Here is a 20017-nt window from a genome sequence, read left to right on the forward strand (position 1 = left end):
TTTCAACACCATCCTAATAAATGTTTATTGTCTGCTGGGTTGTGGAGATTAAAGAATGTGTGGCCACAGGTCCCTGCCATAGAGATTGTTAAATCTCTTGTAGAAATAGCCAAGCCCCTTTAAAAAACAAAAACGTGGGTCCGTCTGGGTGTGTTTTCTGTGGATAGTATAATAAACTGAGATCTGAATGCCATTTATTGGCTGTGTGACATTGGCCAATGATTTTCTTAACCTTTCTGACCCTCAGATTGCTTGTTTCTAACGGAGGGATAATAGCACTTATAAAGCACCCACCCCAATGTGTGTGGCAGGTACAACTAAGTTAGTCATCATGTATCTTCCTGCACTTCATTTAAAGTGGTGTCACTCCCTATTTTTTTCTTGTGTCCTCACCAGACCTTTGGCACTTTTCTTACTGTCTTCATTTTTCTTTGCACAAGCCTCCTTTGCTGCTTCCATTATTTCCTTCTGGCTTTCCTCGGTTTCCCCATTATTGATTCTGTTTCTATTCTGCTTTTTCAGATTTTTGTTTCTTCTTTGAGTGCTTTTTCCTTTAATTTCTGTGTTTTTCAGGCTCGAAATCAAGTGTATTCTTTTTCCTCTTCAAACTTATATACAGTTGTGCTGTATCGTGATACATGCATTCCTAAAAACTTCATGTTCTACAAAATCATCAAAAAGACCAAGGCTAACAGAGTTGGAGAGACTCCTCAAAACTGTACTTTTGTAACCAGAACTTCAAGAAAAACAATAACAATCCTAATTTTAATTGCTAGCACAGTTAAAAAGACATTGCATTCCTAATAAATAAAGGAATGCTACAGTATACAGGAATTTGCGTTTAAAAAAATAAAGGACAGGCATACAAATGGCCAATAGGTACATGAAAAGATACTCAGCATCACTAATCATCAGGGAAATGCAAATCAAAACCATGATGAGGTATCACCTCACATGTGTTAGAATGGCTGTTATCAAAAAGACAAAAGATGACCAAAAATGGCAAGGATATGGAGGAAAGGGAACCTTGTGCACTTCTGCCACCAACAGTGCAGCCACAACAAAGAACAGTATGGAGGGTCCTCAAAATTTAAAAACAGAGCTACCGTGTGATGCAGCAATTCCACTTCTGGGTGTTTATCTGTAGGAAATGAAGTCAGTATCTGAAAAAGACATCTGCACCCCCATGTTCATTGCAACATTATTTACAAGAGCCAAGACATGGAAACAACCTAAGTGTCCATCTATAGAAAAATGGATAAAGAAAATACGGTGTGTATGTATGTGTATATATATACAATGAAATATTATTCAGATGTTGACAAAAATAATCCATAACGAATCTATAAATTAAAATTGGGGTGAGTTTATTATGAGCCAGATCTGAGGACTAGCTTAGCCTGGGGCCTTCTTTTCCCAAGGCACCAAAGCAGTGGGGGCATACAGAGTGGTTATATACTGTGGGAGCCTGGAATTGGCCACCCCAAGATATGTCTCTTTGGCATGATGATTATTTGGGGCTAGTTACATTGCAGACAGGAAAGCAATTGAAAAGTAGAGTTTACTTGCCCTTTGTTAGGAGGCATTTACAATGTAAAGGAAATCTCCATCTATAAAGGTCCCTCCCTCTCCGTACCAGGAAGAAGAGGAGGATGACTTTATCTCTAGAAACTCTTAATCAATACCAAAGGCAAGGACTTCAATCTGCATTTGTTTACTGTACTTGTGTGGTAATCTCCCAAGATCGACTTCCCCTCCACCCCCAAAATCCTCCTTTGTCATTAGCTGAATATGATATTTAAGGTAGGGGCTTCAGACATTTTGGCAAGTTGCTCAGCTTGCCTGAGCCTCTCCCATGTACACATGTTATAAAGCTTTGTTTAATTTTCTCCTGCTATTCTGTCTCATGTGAATTTAATTCGTTCTCCAGCCAGACAAACCCAGAGAGAGTAGAGGAAATGTCTTCCTCACCTACAATACCATCAGAGAGCATGTGTCACATATGATTGAAATGTCTCTATTGAAATAATCATGAGGTTGCTCTGTCAGCACAGCGATTGATGGACAGAGCAGGTAGTAGGTCTGCTGCCTCGGTGGACACAGCAGGGTAGCAGGTCTGTGGTCTCGAGCTAGGTGGTCACAGGTGAGCACAGCAATCGGTTCCTAATCTAGGGAGAGATGCTTATCCTTAAGGAAATGCCAATGTGGGGGAAGTTGCATCTTTATCTTAAGGCCATTTATTCTTGTCTTTGGGACATAGCAAATGCTTAAAGCAGATAGATAATGCATGCTCAACGGCCACATCAGGCCCTTTTAGAAAAACAAATTCAGGCCAAATTAGGTTTACACCAAATGGCTTCCGCATACTCTCCAATATATCCTATTGCTTGCTGTTTGCTTATCACAGCCATAAAAAAAAAAAGGAAATCCTGTCATTTGCAACAACATGGATGGACGTTGAGGACATTATGCTAAGTGAAATAAATCAGAAAGAGAAAGACAAATACTATATGATCTCACTTATATGTGGAATCTAAAAAAAAAATGAAGTCATAGAAACAGAGAACAGATTGCTGGTTGCCATAGGCTGGGGGTTGGGGGAAATGGGTGAAGGTGGTCAAAAGGATCTGACCAATTACAAGATAGATAGGTTCTGGGGATGTAATTTACAACATGGTGACTATAATTAACAATACTGTATTGTATACAGTCATGTGCTACTTAATGACATTTTGGTCAACGATGGACCGTGTATATGATGGTGGTCCCATAAGATTAGTACCATATAGCCTAGGTGTGTAGTAGGCTATACCATCTAGGTTTGTTTAAATGCACTCTATGATGTTCGCACAATGACGAAACTGCCTAACAACGCATTTCTCGGAATATGTTCCCATCTTTAAGTGACACAAGACTGTATTTGAAAGTTGCTAAGAGAGTCGATCTTAAAAGTTCTCATCACAAAAAAATTGTAACTATGTGAGGTGATGGATGTCAACTAAACTTATTGTGGTGATCATTTTGTAATATATACATTTATCAAATCATTGTGTTGTACACTTAAAACTAATATAATGTAATATGTTAATTATATCTCAATAAAATGGGGATAAAAATAAAAGGAGAAGGTGTCTTGATAGAAGGGCTGTGAGGAAAGGTAGAGACTATTGAGCTAGAGAGACACAGGCAAATACCCAAAGATTAGGGGCCACTGTACAATAAGCCTTTCCAAAATACAGCACTCGACCAACTGTGCTATAGGCCACCAACAGGAGGGAAAAAGGGATGTGTGCTGTACTCGGTTGCCCCACAGCTTGCCGAACTCAGTTTTGTTGCTGAGCTTTGCTTTCAGGTTCTGTTGCTTAGTGGCGCAAAACATTCATATGCTGAGAAAACATGTGAAACCACACGATTTCACACTATGCTAATATCATTCCCTTGTTTACCAAGTGTATATGAGCTAATTCACCCTCCAGAAACACATACTCCAGCAAAACAGACTATCTGGTCATTGTTTTCTTCTGGTCCTTTTATAACCCCTCAAGCTACACTTTTCTTAATTTCTCAGGAGAGGATGTGATGGATAATAATTTTTGCTTCTATAGCAGAGATGCACAGTTATCAGAAATTGGGAAAGTGTGTGGGGGAAATGGGGAGGGGTGGGTGAGACTGAAATATAAGCAATACGGGTTACAGGTGCCCGGTTTACAAATGTCCTGTAAGTGCGGTGGCCAGACGTACCTGCTTCCTTCTCTCTCCACCCTCCCCTATACCTCCCCTCACCACACACACACACACATAATCCACCACCCCTGAAGGCTTTGACCAGCAACCAAGAGTTAAGGCTCAAGGACTTGTCTGATCTGGCATCTCTTCCTCACCACCTCAGGGAAACCACGTACTCACTGCCGCCTTTTCCTGCCCATCACTGCTCACCATTCAGTCACACCATCCCAGACCCACTTTCACACAACCTCCTCTTTATGTCCCTGCAAAGGGTGCTTTCTTTCAACACTTGCCTTTTACCTTAGGAAACATGCTGTGCTTTTTCCTCTCACCCTCTTCATTCCACCTGTGAACTTAAAAATAATCTTTGCTGATTTGACCAGAGATAATCCAGAGATGTAACTGTATCAAGGAAAGAGAAGGGGGGCTGGCCCCATGGCTAAGTGGTTAAATTCATGCACTATGCTTCGGTGGCGCTGGGGTTTCGCCGGTTCGGATCCTGCACGGGGCGGCCCTAGCACTGCCCTTCAAGCCATGCTGAGGCTGCGTCCCACACAGCAGAGCCAGAAGGACCTACAACTAGAATATACAACTATGTACTGGGGGGCTTTGGGGAGAAGAAGAAGGAAAAAAGAAGAAGATTGGCAACAGATGTTAGCTCAGGTGCCAATCTGTAAGAAAAAAAGAAAAGAAAAGACCAGAAGTATCAAAGTGGAATTACATGGGTGCTCCCAGCACCTCAACTACTTGAAAGCCCAGACTCCTCACTCAGTATCTCCCAGACATCATCTCTTTCTTCGGTAGTCCTCTAATCCTCAAATACTAGCATCCAAAATGAATAAAGTAGTGTTTCTAACCCAAGTTTAGTGTTTTCCTTCTGTACTTAAGTGCTAGAATTGCAATAATGTTTTCTTCTATTTTTTACTGCAGGTACAGCGTTTTAGCTACATTATGCTTTAGCTATGCTTTTGTGAGAGCATAGCTAATGCCTACAGCACTGTTTAATTGGGAAAATAAGCTCCAAATTCGCAAGAGCCAATCTGTAAATGGAATATTGGAATAAATTACCATTGTATATCAGAAATAGCCATTTATATGTTAGCATTTTAGTCTTCTAATACATTACTATTATAAATAATTTTTCTTCCTTCAACCCACATTTATTGGCATCTTGCTAATGTTGTGAGAAATAACACTTTTAATCATTCTGCGTGGAAATCTTTCTAAAATTTATAACACCTTCCTGTGTGTATATGATTTAACTCATTTCTTCTGACTTGGTCAACATTGTGAACATCCTTTATACAATGACATCCTGAGGGTTCTTTGCCCTACATGAAATGATCCTAATTATGTAACTTTTTTTTAATTGATACTTCACTGTACACTTATTTTAAAAGAAAAAGTAAACAGGAGCCTTATATACGCAGATAATTTGCTCAATTAAATGTGAATCCTTCTTTCATGTCAGTTATTATAATAGTCTCTGAAGTTTTATATTTATTTCTAAGTGACTGGAGAAGTCTGAATTTGTTTAAAATGCCATCCTGGTACAACCCTTTCCATACACCATTTTAAAAACCTGGTTTGACACAAATGTTTACTTTGTAATGTTCAAAGAGGAAATCTAAGCCTGTTTAAAAATAAAAACAAACAAACTCCACCCCCTGCTTGGGCCTTAGTCCTTATTTCTCAAACTTTATTGCAGACTGCCCTGATATTTCTTACACCATTTATGTAGTAAACATATTTACAAGAGCGAAGTGATTCATACTTGTTTTCCAATTTCCTTTTGGGCAGTGGTTATAAAAACATTGTTTCATGGATCCACTCTGTCCTCGGTCATCACTTGTTCCTTCTGGTCCCAGCTGGAGCATTAAAATGCCCTCTTTCTGGGAGCAGGTCTGTAATCACAGTCTGTTCTCAACCACATGGCTCTGCTGCTGGAAAGTGGGACAGGACATAAAACCACATCGAGGATGATTGCTCTTTCAAGAAAGTTCACTTCTCAGGGGCTCTATCTGTGTTAGAGCACTGCCCAGTAATCAGAAATACAATGTCCCAAAGGATCTATGCCATAGTCCTAGCCTGTTGCTTAGCTTTGGTCTTGTCTGTTTTTAAATGGGGACATAAATCTTGTCCTCCCAGCTCATTGAAGATTCACCAAGAAAGGATAGATGAAAGCACTGTGGAATCTATGAAACATTAACACGCGTAACAGCCACAAAGTGGTAAGCACCTGCTGGGCACCAGGAATGGCACTAGATGCTTTGTATCCACGAGCTGATCACTTTCAAATCTCGGAACAACCCTGCAAGGCTGGAATTATCGTACACAGTGTCTTACTGAGGAAACCGAGGTGCAGACAGCTGCCAAAGTTCGGCAGCTACAGCGTGACTTCAAATCTCAGGCTCTTTTCGCTAAAATCCTTCCTCAGATATAGGCTCTTATCTTCCTCTCTACCCAGCATGAAGACAAGAGCCATGTTTAAAGTTCTCAACCAACAGTGCACGGGATGACAGAGTGACTAATCGCTGCTTCGGCACAGTTGGCCCAGAAGCATGGCTGTCCGTGAGCTATGCTTGCATTTTAGAACAGGCCCCAGGCCATCTGGGAAGCCTGTGGGGTCTGTGCGTTTTGGAGAGTTTTGCTGCATATAATGTGAAAGAGTAAAATTAAAGCATTTAAACCAAGAGGGTAGTACGATCTTGCATTCCGGAGAAAGCCAGAGATGACGGAATATTCTTTATCAGCGGTCCTTTCTCATGTTATCAAGTAGATGCACAAATGACAAATGATGTGGGAAAACATAAGGACGTGGTTGACTTTTGAAAACTGCTAAACAACAACAAAACAAAACAAAAAAATTTTTTAAGAAATGCAAAAATGTCCTTTTCTATAGGGCTAAAACAAAATGTCTTCCTGGGGTTTTGAGAACAGTTTGATTAAGAATCTGAATACAGACATATATTTTACTCTTTAGAAAAATCCTGGAGCTCGCTCTTCCTGCCTCAGAATGGCCTGGCTGTCGTCTCAGGATCTCCCCTCAACAGACCCTGGGGAGCCTTTGACCCACCTCCACCCCCGTGTTGCCTCTCCTGCTTCTGGATCCCATTTCTCTCTTTTTGTACTCCTCCTTTTGGTGAAGCGTATCCTCCCATAAGCTTCCTGAGATGGAGTGCCTGTGGAGTAAATATTCTGTGACCTTGCATATTTGAAAATGTCTTTTTGGCTCCCTTCATAACTCTTTTTTTAGTTTGGGTGTAAAATTCTAATTTGGAAATTATTTTCCCTTGGAATTTTGTCTTCTAACTTCCAGTGTTACTGTTGAGGAATGCAGGAGCATTCTGATTCTTAGTCCTTCGCATAAGACCTCTTTTTTATTTCTACAAATCCTTGGATCCTCAAATTTCACATCCATGAATCCATTTTGTTTATTTATTTATTTATTTATTTATTGAGAAAGATTAGCCCTGAGCTAACATCTGCTGCCAGTCCTCCTCTTTTTGCTGAGGAAGACTGGCCCTGAGCTAACATCCATGCCCATCTTTCTCTACTTTGTATGTGGGACGCCTACCACAGCATGGAGTGCCAAGCAGTGCATAGGTCTGGACCAGGATCTGAATCGGTGAACACCGGGCCACCAAAGCAGAACGTGTGAACTTAACGGCTCTGCCACCAGGCTGGCCCACCACACTTGATTTTATATAATGCGTGGGTATGACTCCAATTGAGTCTGCATACTGAAAGGATTTTTCCATCTCATGTTGGTCCTAATTTCCATTTCTCTAGACTATTTCAGTTCTTTCTTTGAACTTTACAGGCCACAATGTCATATCATAAGTGGACAAAACTAAGACTCCTCTTTCCATCTTAGTGACCATGAAATGTACACCGATTAATTACCCTTTTGTTTCTCTGAAACTCCTCCTGCCACATCCCTTAGCTCTATAAAGCCCCCTGCTGCCTTCTCTCCTTGAAGTGGATTTGAGAGAACCCATGCTCCCACCTTCTCTTCTCGGCCAATTCAAATAAACCTTTCTCCGTCTCCAAGCACCTGATGTCTCGGTGTTTGGCACATGAACTTGAGAATTAAGAGGTTCAGTAACAGGGAGAGGAAAGGACTTGACCTTAAAGGGTGGGAGGGGTAAGGGCAGAGCCAGTCATCCACCATGGGTCTGAGAGCCCACAGCTCTCAGGCTACCAACCAGACCCAGCTGGATCAGGGACACCAGGCACAGCTGAGGTGTGGGAGCTATAAGAAAACAAGGGATTAAATGAATATCTGCTGGGGAACAGTGAGACGCCCCAAGCCCTGCCCAGGTGCATGAGTTTTCCTAGAACAGGAAACAGCAAACTTTTTCTATAAAGGGCCAGATGATAAACATAGCCTTTGCAGGCCACATGGTTGATGTCACAACTACTTAACTCTGCCGCTGTGGCTCAAAAGCAGCCAGAGACTCTATGGAAACAAAGGAGCATGGCTGCAGTCCAAAAGCACTTTACTGGTGGACAGTGAAATTTGAATTTAATATAATTTTCATGAACAATTACTCTGCTTTCAATTTTCTTCCCAACCATTTAAAAACGTACAATTCTTAGACGGCTGGCTATACAAAAAGGAGTGGTGAGCTGCATTTGGCCACGGGTGGAAATTTGCCAACCCATGTCCCGGAATATCATTGTCAAGAGTTTATCGTCAAAAGCTTCTGAACTGGGCCGGCCCGGTGGCACAGTGGTTAATTTCGCACGTTCTGCTTTGGCGGTCCAGGGTTCACGGGTTCAGATCCCAGGTGTGGACCTACACACTACTTGTCAAGCCATGCTGTGGAAGGCATCCCACATGTAAAGTATAGGAAGATGGGCATGAATGCTAGCTCAGGGCCAGGCTTCCTCAGCAAAAAGAGGAGGATTGGTGGCAGATGTTAGCTCAGGGCTAGTCTTCCTCAAAAGAAAAAAAAAGCTTCTGAACCTTTCTCACTCTTCCCCTCAGCAATGCCTCTAGTGCTACTTTCTTTTTTTTTTTATTATTATTTGTTTTTTATTGTGGTAACATTGGTTTATAACATTATATAAATTTTGGGTGTACATCATTATATTTCAGTTTCTGTGTAGATTACATCATGTTTACCACCCAAAGACTGATTTCCATCCATCACCACACACGCGTGCCTAATCACCCCTTTTGCCCTCACCCCTTTCCCTCTGGTAACCACCAATCCAGGCTCTGTCTCTATGTGTTTGTTTGTTGTTTTTATCTTCTATTTCTGAGTGAGATCATACAGTATTTGACTTTCTCCCCTCTGACTTATTTCACTTAGCATAATACCTTCAAAGTCCATCCATGTTGTCACAATGGCCAGATTTCATCCTTTTTTATGGCTGAGTAGTATTCCATTGTATAAATATACCAATCTTCTTTATCCATTCATCCCTTGATGGGCACCTAGGTTGCTTCCAAGTTTTGGCTGTTGTGAATAATGCTGCAGTGAACCTAGGGGTGCATATATCTTTATGCATTCATGTTTTCACGTTCTTTGGATAAATACCCAGCAGTGGAATAGCTGTATCGTATGGTAGTTCTATTTTTAATTTTTTGCGGAATCTCCAAACTGTTTTCCATAGTGGCTGCACCAGTTTGTACTCCCACCAGCAGCATACAGGGGTTCCCTTCACTCCACATCCTCTCCAACACTTGTTATTTCCTGTCTTGTTAGTTATAGCCATTCTGATGGGAGTGAGGTGATATCTCGTTGTAGTTTTGATTTGCATTTCCCTGATAGTTAGTGATGTTGAACATCTTTTCATGTGCCTGTTGGCCATTCTGTATATCTTCTTTGGAGAAATGTCTGTTCAGATCTTTTGCCCATTTTTCAATTGGGTTGTTAGTTTTTTTTGTTGTTGAAATGTATGAGTTCTTTATATATTTTGGACATTAACCCCTTATGTGATATATGGTTTGAAAATATCTTCTCCCAATTGTTAGGTTGTCTTTTTGATTTGTCGATGGTCTCCTTTGCTGTGCAAAAGTTTCTTGGTTTGATGTAGTCCCATTTGTTTACTTTTTCTATTGTTTCCCTTGCCCAGTCAGACATGATATTGGAAAAAATACTGCTGTAACCGATGTCGAAGAGCATACTGCTTATGTTTTCTTCTAAAAGTTCCATGGTTTCAGGTCTTACATTCAAGTCTTTAATCCATTTTGAGTCAATTTTTGGGTATCCAGCGCTAATTTCTGTCTGTAGGTATAAGGGTTACTGGTTCTTTCTCCCTCATGCCGGCTCCAAGGTGTGCCATGGAAATTTAGACATTTATGGATTGCCTTGGAATGGAAAAGGTGGTAACGGTGATTCCAAGCGTTCCTGCCAAGTTCTGCCGCAGGTGGAACAAGTTGTTGATTGTTCTCTCTCTCTGGATTTTAACCAAGGTGATAAATGAGTGCAGTGAGACATCTCTGGGACAGAGCCCTGACTGCCAGACCTTGAGCTTATCTGAGGCAAAATCTGTCTCGAGCAGAAAAGACTATTTCAAGTCAGCCAGTAACTGCTTGGTCTCAGCTTTCAAATCATCAAAGAAAGAAATCCCACCTTGCTTAGTTGCAGGGGCAGAATAGGGGTTTGACCGAAAAAAGAGCTGCTTCTGCCACTTATTATTGTGTATTTTCAGGGCAAGTCAGTTCTCCTTGCTGAGCCTCAATTTCTTTATCTCTAAAATGGGGATAATCACCCCTCCCTCACTGGTAGTTGTGTGGATTAAAAAATTAACATATATTAAGTCCTTGTGACATCAAGGGGGCTCAACAAATGGCAGATAGTATAATTCCAATGTATCTAGACAAGGAAACTCAGAGAGGTTAAGGCACCTTCCAAAGGGCACACAGCTAAATGTATGGAGGCAGGGTAGCGGCAGGAATACAATTTGTTTTCTCAACCCTCCACATGATTTTCTTTCTTCTACCCTGTACTGCCTGAAAAGGAGACAGTTCTTTCCTTCACCACACTTGAAATGCTACAGTAGGGAAGGCATTGGGGCTGTGGCACATCAGGGGGAAAAACTGTTCCCCGTTTTTCTCGCACTCCCTTGGCTTCTGCTGCAGGTGACAGACCCTCTTCCCTCGTGGTCAGACACTGAGCAAAGCTGACTTCTCCATACTGTATGGCACAGGGGGTATTGGTCGGCCCCACCCCTTAGCCACCTGCCCTTGGCTCCTCCAGCACCCCTTATCTCCCCCTCACCCCCTTCCCGATGCAGGCTCCCTGCCTCTGAGCTGGGCAGCTGCAAAGGATAGTTACAAAGATTCTTTGTATTGTGTTTACACGGGGAGGAGTGAAGGCAGGGGCCTGGCTGTGCTCAAAGCACATGGGCCCCCAGCCCTGTTTACACAAAGAGAGAAGGAGCCAAGATAGATGACCCTGTTGCTCAGGGGCCCGGATTAAAAACCTAACCCAAGTCCAGAGCCCACGCGCAGGCTCCTCGTTTCTGAGCTACACCACACAGAAGCAGCTCCGAGGCGCCTTTCCCTGGGAGGCCTGCTGACTCTGCCGGGTGAGAGATGTTTGCACAGGGAGGGAGGTGGCAGCGGCCATCTGGCTGTTCCCTGGCTCAGCAGGGGAGCATTTGCAGGTCAGGCACCGGCTGTGTTCCAGGGCCTGTGGGGAGGCAGCCCCTGGACAACAGTCTTTCTGAGATACTTGTCTCTTCTTTGAGAGTGAAAATGGACAGTTTGGGAAAATTCTTGAAACAGTGCTATTTTTTCCCCTTTAATTCATACCCACACCAAATAAATCTTCTAGGATCTTTCCCCTAGTTTTATTTTGCAGGGTGAGAAGAAACGCAGTTTTCAGCATTTAAAGAATCGTGATGGTTGTTGGCACCTATAAGGTACTTTGCAGTTCACAAAGCATCATCATATCCTCCATTCCACACGATCCTCAGGACAGCGGGGTAAGTAGTTGTGGCCAAAATCGCCCCTAGTTTACAGATGGAGAGTTGACACTTAGAGAAGTCAAGTCACCTGCAGGAAACCACACACCCAGGAAGAGGCAGCAGCCAGGTGACCACACATTCCATGCTCTTTCCACTCTGCCCCTGACTCCCCATTTGGCGGAAAAGCAAGGTGTGCAGAGAGCTTGTTCCAACTTGTAACCCCCTTGCAGGTGGCACCCGGGAGACAGCCTTGTGTCTCAGAGACATGGTGGAAGCCAAGACAGTGAGCCACAAGGGCACTATGCTGGGACTATGGGTCTGCCCTTGGGTATCACCAATGGGGCACTCCCTGGGCACCAGACGAAGCCTTATGTTGACCAACTGTATGAAATGGCATGTAACATACACACTCTTCTACCACCAGTGGAATCACAGAGGCTAGGGCATGTGTTATAGAATCATTGAAGCTTTCCTCCAAGTTCTCTAGTCCCTGCCTCCTCTTGGGCTTGATCTCCCTGCGTTCAAACCTGCATATGTCCACCTGAAGCCATTACCTGAGTTCCAATTTCTGTCCTAGCCAGTTCTTCCCAGTTCTTTATCCTGCCTTTTATAACCCAAAATACCAAACCCACCCAACAGGTGTCATTCCCAGCTTTCTCCTCTTTCTCTCTCCGTCTCTGTCCCTTAAGTCCAGCACCACTGCTCGATTCAAATGGCTTTGACTTGTATGATTGACTGGAACTTCTCAGCTCTGCTTTGGCCGCTCTTAGCCCAGTCCTTCTCTTTTCTTTCTTGCTGCTGTCAAATCCTGGCTCTCCTCTCTTCTCGCCAATCTATCCTTTAGTGACTACCTTTCTATGACAACGAATGTGTTACTGGGTTCTGCAGCTTGCAAAGAACTTTTGCACACGTGCATATAGAAATAAATTCATACGAAGTCTTAGTTAGAAGCTAGCTCCTCCTCTGTACCAGGTCTCCATTCATCTCCTGCCTAAACTACTAAAACTGTCTTTTGTTTGTCTTCACCTTGAATGCACCTGAATCCTGCCTGCCATCTTTTTTTTAACCAACCTACACTCAGATCTTTCATTACCTTCCTGATAAAATGCTATTTATAAGCTCTCAAGTATTGTTCCTATTGTGAAGGCCTCACTTCCCTTCCTCCAAAAATTCTAATTAGCTCTCTCCTGTACCCTTCTTTATTTTCTCTCGACATTCGGTACCTGTCGTCGATTGTTAGCATCATCAGACTGTGAATCCTGGAGCCAGAAGCTTTAAGGATCATGTGGCCGGTGAATGATAGCCACCCTGTGCTGCCTACGAGTGTTTGTACATCCACAATATGCTTCCTTACACTGTAAGCTCCCTGGAGCAAAGATGATCCTTTTCCTTTATAAACTACGCAGATGGTTAGAGGAATCTCTGAGGTTAGTTCAGCTGTTCTCCAGGTTCCAGCCCAACTCTGAGATGCATCTCTGTGCCATGTGCTCTCTCTCCTTTGCCATTTGGCCAATAGCAGAGGCAAAGTGGGGAGGCACTGCTATAAATGACTCTCAGTTTGCCTGTGATTGAAACTCTGATGATCAGAGAAGGCTTGGTACTGTGTCCTAGGGTTGAATCCCAGAATTTCAAAGAAGGTCTTGCAAAATTTGTACACAGCCTGCACAAATGAAGACGAGACCTGGGAACACAGCCCAGTGTTATCATTGTCTTCTCTACCTTGGTTCTTAAAGGGTGAAGAAGGACCACCCTATTCCTCTTGGGTGCCTGTCAGAGCCACTGGAGTTGTACTAAGCTCTCCTATATCCGTGCCACCTTTGTGTGCTGTAGACAGAGGCTGCCCTGTCATTGGCATACAGACAGGGAAGAGTTGCTGGGTGGGACCACATATGCAGCTCAAGTCCAAGGGTCAGTCAACAGCCCAGAGCCCTAAACTCATCTTGTGTCCAATGTGTGTGAGTCAAAAAATACAATAATGATAACAACTACATTACTAGCTAACCACAATAGTTCACAGTGTGCCAGACACTGTGCCAGGGCTTTATGTGGGTCAACTCAGTTAGAGCCTCATGACGACCCAATGGGATAGATGCTGTCATAATTCCAGTTTTACAGACAAAGAAATGGAGCCTCCAAAAGGTTAGGTAACCAGGCCAACAGTAAGTGGTACAGATGAGATTGGAACCAGGGCCATCTTAATCCAATGCCCATGCATTGCATACCAGACATGGGAAGGTTGTCACCTGGGCTTATTTGGGAATGAGGCCACAGGCTTGTTTTTGGGTTTTGTTTTGACGAGGGTTTTGTTTGATGAGGGCACCAATGTCCTCATTCAGACCCAGGTGCTTTTGTGCTGGTGTGACCAGATGTGGACTGGAATTCTGTTTGATGACTGGAGTCCAAAGTAAGGACAGGGAGGCTCAAAATTCTGGAGGACACCCCCAGCCCACAGCACAGTACCTCAAAGATCCCAGACGCCAGTAACAGGAGGAGGCTGGCATCTTGTTCTCTGGATGGGTCTCACCCAAGGGACCCAGCAAAAAAAATGGAATGAGGTCTTGCTGGGGAATATCTATAGGGACAGGGGGCTAGGCAGGGAGCCGGCTCCTGAGGGCCCACTGAAGATTTCATCCTTGTACTTCACGAGGCACCATTTGGATGTCTGACACACAGACCATCAGTCATGGTAGATGATATTTTCCAAAAGTGGCCACAGCAATATATTCTGGCCTCACATGCACTTCCAGAACCTTGATACTCCCCATCACTCTCTGTCACCTCCCCTTGAAACTGAAGGTGAATTTCTGACTTCCCTGAGGAACCGAACACTGTGAAAGTCATGCTGTGTGACTTCTGAGGCTGGGTGATAAAACAACATGGCCTCCATTTGGCACTTTCTCTCTCTCATGGTTGTCCTTGGATCCCAGCCACTATCCTGTGAGGAGGCCCAGGCCACGTGGAGAGGCCGCATGCAGGTGTTCCAACCAATGGCCCCAGCTAAGATCTCAGCTGACAGCCAGAATCAACCACCAGACTAGGAGGGAGTGAGAGAGATTTCAGATAGTCCAACCCCAGCCTGTGAGCCTCCCCCGCTGAGTGAAGTGGAGCAGAGACAAGGCAACCATGCTGGTCCCTGCCCCAAACTGAAGATAAAGGTTGTCATTGTTTAAACCCACCACATTTTGGAATGATTTGTTTTGAGGCCTAAGTTACTGGAACACTGTGTTACATAGTGAGCAGCGACAGCCCGCAGAAGGAGCAGTAATGGACCTTTGACCCTTTCCTCCTCCCTCCTCTCTGCCCAACAGGCCAAGAGACCACAGCTCAGCCCAGGAAAGGGGAGGAGGAGGCAGTCTCCTAGAAGCTGACCACTGTTTCCTCCACTCCGGGCAGAGGGAGGGAGAAGAGCAAAGTGGAGACCACACTCGCCTTCCCACTGCGTTCCCCAGCCACAACCTGGCCAACAGTAAAGGAGAGAACTTTAGAATCAGAGGTGAGACCAGGGCTCTAAACTAGGCAGAATCTTAACTGAAAGTGACTAGAAAGTATGGAATCTCCGTCAGGTGTCATTTAAAAATCTGTCACTCAGGGGCTGGCCCCGTGGCCTAGTGGTGGAGTTGGTGCGCTCTGCTGCAGGCGGCCCAGTGTTTGGTTGGTTCGAGTCCTGGGCGCGGACATGGCACTGCTCGTCGAGCCACGCTGAGACGGCGTCCCACATGCCACAACTAGCAGGACCCGCAGCAAAGAATATACAACTGTGTACTGCGGGGCTTTGGGGAGAAAAAAGAAAAAAAAAATTAAATAAATAAAAAAATAAAATCTTTAAGAAAAAAAAATCTGTCGCTTAGGGAGATGAGAGATTCGACAATACCAGAAGGGTACTATCATGGATGAAAAAACTATTTCATGTGTGTGCCCCTCTGAATTGAGAATGCTCAGTAAAGTGGTTATATTCGCCAAGTAACCAAACTTATTCCTACCCAGGGCCCTAGTGTGGGCACCATCTTGAGGCAGTGGGAATGTGGGAGTTAGATGATGCAAGCAGATATGGCTGGAGGCGCGGAGACTCTGAGACTTGATCAGAGTAATTCCGACAAAGACATGATGCTGGAGTATTTTGAAAAGAGGGTCTCACTGGATAAGGATGTGCCATACAACCTACTATCTTCCCCTGGAGGGATACTACCTACTATAGGTATGAAGGCTATGGCTAATCTTTGCCAGATTATTCTGTGGCAAACATCATCCTAGGAGCTTTTTATTTAAATCTCACAACAACCAGTAGAGGCGGGTTCTGTTGATGGCGCCATTTCACAGACAGGGAAACTGAGGTTCAGAGAGGTTAAGTAACCATCCCAGGTTCACTTTCCCAAGGTCGGTCTCTCTCTCTCATATACACAAGAGGTTAAGTAGCCTCCCCAAGGTGGCAGAGCAAGGCTATAAAGCCAAGTATGACCACAAGGCCAAAGAGAAGACTCCTCCACTGCTTTGCCTGTCCTCTTGAGGGATAGTACCATTGAGGACCGCTGTGTTAAGGCAGGGAGTTTTATTCCCAGTTCAGCTGGAGCTCCAAGCTATAAATATTTAGAAATTGTCAATTTCCCTTCTTCCCTGAATCTTCTCTGTTCCTGACATTTTATAGTGGCTATTAGGCAACTCTTCTTCCCACCCCATAGACCAACTCTTTCCCCACCATGTCCTCGAGGATGGTTCACCTATGGGAAAGAAAGTACAAGCCATTTTCTTTTGAGGATAAATGGAACATATTCCTAAGTCCCCTACAAAGGGTCTTTGGCTCTTCCTATGAAACTTTTTCAAATACTCATTCTGGACCTTTCCCTTTGATTATCAGCACTGTGACAAGGAAGAATTTGCATGTGGAAACAACTATATGATAAGCAGAGCCTGCTCCATCTTTTGTGTGTGTGTGTGTGAGGAAGATTGGCCCTGAGCTAACATCTGTTGCTAGTCTTCCTCTTTTTGCTTGAGGAAGATTGATGCTGAACTAACATCTGTGCCAATCTTCCTCTATTTATGTGAGGTGCCGCCACAGTGTGACCTGACCAGCAGTGCTAGCTCCATACCTGGGATCCGAACTTGTGAACTCTGGGCTGCCAAAGTGGAGTGTGCAAACTCAACCACTATGCCACCAGGGCAGCCCCTCTCCATCCCTTTTTAAGCTTTCTATGTCCTCCTAACTGGAAGCTTTGGGAAAACCATGGATTTTGCATGTTAAGAGCAACCAGGAAGCCAAGAAAGGTTTGTGTATGAGGAAGAACCTGTTTTACGCCACTTCCAAGGAAAACAATCGCCCAATATTAGGTGAAGTAGTGGCAACTGCCTTCACAATTTAGCAGGGAATTGCTTCTCCAGGGAAACGTTGTGATCTCAGAAACCAGAATGGGGACAGATCCTTAATCACGTATCTTTAGATAAGGCTGGGCACGGCCCACTTTTCCATGGAAGGGCTAGACGTGCTCTGATAAACTGAGATCTGGAACCAGGCTTTCTAGCTGGATAGGTGAAGGCACTGAGGAAAGAAACCCAACTGAGGACCCCAGAAGGAAGTCCTGACCAGCATGAAACTGACTGTCCCGAGGGTCTGGGAAAGATAGGCAAAGAGTTGGCATGGGAATCTCACAGAAAGTAGCAGGAGGCACCAACATTAGCTGGGAATCTAGGGCAGGTGATATTGAGAAGCAGGTAAGTAGGTGGCATCTGGGAGTTCTGCCAAGAGGGATCTAGAATCCACTTGCTTCAATCAGGAGCAGGCGGGAAAGCCTCCAGTCCCTGGATAAGAAGTGACAAGGCTAAAGCCCTCTGCCACTCCTAAATGGACCAAGGTGCTATGCAAATCCCAAACCAGGACATCAGGCACAGGGATGAGGCAGGATTCCAGACATGGGAACTCAGATGAAAGGTAGAAGGAGATCTGCTCTTTGGAACCAAACAGAAATTCATGTCACAGAACTGGTGCCCAAGAGTAACCAGAGTGACCTTCTACTGAGACCCAGTGTTCAGCTGGGTCCCGTAATTTACATCTTTCTCTGATATGAATGGACCTGCAAACGAGGGGCCAGCTCAGCTTCAGAAGGACCACCAGTGGTCCCAGCTGGGGGAAGCACAGCGGGACTTGACTTTCTCCTCCCTCTGGGTCATGTCATTGCAGTCCAGCCACCATTTCTTCTCATCCCTATGTTTAAAAGTTAAGATGAATTCAAAAACATATCTGCACCCTCATGTTCACTGCAGCATTATTTACTATAGCCAAGATATGGAGACAATCTGACAGTCCATTGATGAATGAACTGATAAAGAAAATGTGGTGTGTATATATTACATATATATATACACAATGGAATATTGTTCAGCCATAAATGAGAATGAAATCTTGCCATCTGTGACAAAACGGATGGACCTCGAGGGCATTATGCTAAGTGAAATAAGTCAGAAAAATATTGTATGATCTCACTTATATGTGTAATCTAAAAAAAGAAACAAAATAAAAAGCTCATAGATATAGAGAACAGATTGGTGGTTGCCAGAGGGGAGGGGTGAGGAGTGGGTGAAAAAGGGTGAAGCTAGTCGGAAGTACAAACTTCCAGTTACAAAATAAATAAGTCATGGGGATGTAATGTATAGCATGGGGACAATAGTTAACAGTATTGTATTGTGTATTTGAAAGTTGCTAACAGAGTAGATCTTAAAAGTTCTCGTCACAAGAAAAAAATTGTAACTGTGTGGTGATTTAGACTTACTGTGGTGATCATTTTGCAATATAAACAAATATTGACTCATTATGTTGTACGCCCAAAACTAATATAAAGTTATATGTCAATTATATCTCAATCTGAAAAAAAGAAAGAGAAAAAAACTTAAGAAGAAATGGCACCCTGGTCCAAAACCATTAAGCACCAGGTCTAGGATTCTGTCATTAAAGGGAAGCACAAGACATATTTTTGTAATTGCACACATATATCCTCAAATACTAAAAATATCCTCAAAATGACTAGTCTTATTATGTAATCTGTCAGCCATCTATGAGCTACACTCTTCTTCCCACCCAGCACCGCTCAGTATCAAAGAAGCTCAGCCTGACAGATGCATCTCGAGGGACCACCTAGTCTACCTTTTCTCTGACACAACACTCCCAGCAAGAGACTATCTATCCTCTCTTTGACCAGCTTTGAAACCATCGCTTCCTAAGGCGAAGCTCTTCCTTTTATCTTACAAAGCTTTTCCTTATACTGAGCCAGAATCGGCGTTCCTAATAACTCCCATACAGTGGTCTTTGCTTTGTCTGCTGGAACCACAATGGAGAATTGATTTCCTGTGGAGACAGGAGTCAGGCACTATTATGGGCTGAATTATGTCCCCCCTAAAATGCCTATGTTGAATTCCTAACCCCCCAGTACCACAGAATGTGACTGTATTTGGAGATAGGGTTTTAAAAGCTAATTAAGTTAAAATGAGGTCATTGGGCTGGGCCCTAATCCAATAGGACTGGTGTCCTTGAAAGAAGAGGCAATTAGGACACAGACACATGGAGAGAAGACCATGTGAGGACACAGGGAGAAGACAGCCATCTACAAGCTAAGGAGAGAGGCCTCAGAAGGAACCAACCCTGCCAACACCTTGATCTTGGACTTCACCTCCAGACCATAAGACAACACATGTCTGTTGTTTAAGCTGCCCGGTCTATGGTACTTTGTTAGGGCAACCTCAGCAGACTGACACAGGCCCCTTCCCAAGTCCCCTCTTCAGCCTAAGCTGCTCTTCTGGCTGAAGCCCAGAGGAGAAGCTTCCATTGCTCCATCCCCATATGGCTAGCTCTCCTCTCACTGCTCTCTGCTTTGTTCCGGCGTCCAGAAGGTGAAGCCTTGCACCCAAGTGACCTGACGGTTGCGGAGGCAGGTGTGCCTTTCCCTCCGTGTTTGGACTCTGTGCTGCTATCTCTGCAGCCTAGGATTTGTTTGACGTTTATTGAATCACACTGTTGGCTCACATTGAGCTTACAATGCATGAAGAGCCCCAGGCCTTGTTAACTACTATTGCTGCCAGAAAGCCACCTCTTTCACTTCCAGTCCTTTCATATTTATTTTTTCCAGACTGATGCTCCATCTTGGACAGTGGCCACAAGGATATTTTGCAGACTTTTCCACCTACATGCAGAACATTTGGCCCTATTACATTTTAACTCATCTACTCCCTGTTTATTATTGGGGGAGGGGACAAGGATTGCTTTTCTACCTTCAAGATACTAGCTAACACCATTAGCTTAGAGTCACATACAAATCTAACTTTATGTTACCAACGTTCTTATATAACATTGATAAAACAGAAAACAGGTCCTAAAAAGCACATA

General features: G+C 43.9%; 1 long non-coding RNA gene across 4 annotated transcripts; it reads left to right on the plus strand.

Annotated features, from left to right (window-relative positions):
- The first annotated feature begins 11105 nt into the window (after positions 1–11105).
- Positions 11106–15488, plus strand: LOC111767607 (uncharacterized). 4 transcript variants are annotated; one of them, XR_011424575.1, is made up of 5 exons: positions 11106–11271; positions 11534–11670; positions 12893–13009; positions 14961–15145; positions 15216–15488. It is a non-coding gene; the product is annotated as an uncharacterized lncRNA (long non-coding RNA). The 4 variants fall into 4 exon arrangements; XR_011424577.1 differs by having other exon boundaries at positions 15242–15488; XR_011424576.1 differs by having other exon boundaries at positions 11547–11670.
- Positions 15489–20017: the final 4529 nt, after the last annotated feature.

This window comes from Equus caballus, chromosome 13 (assembly GCF_041296265.1).
Source record: "Equus caballus isolate H_3958 breed thoroughbred chromosome 13, TB-T2T, whole genome shotgun sequence".
Lineage (NCBI taxonomy): Eukaryota > Metazoa > Chordata > Mammalia > Perissodactyla > Equidae > Equus > Equus caballus.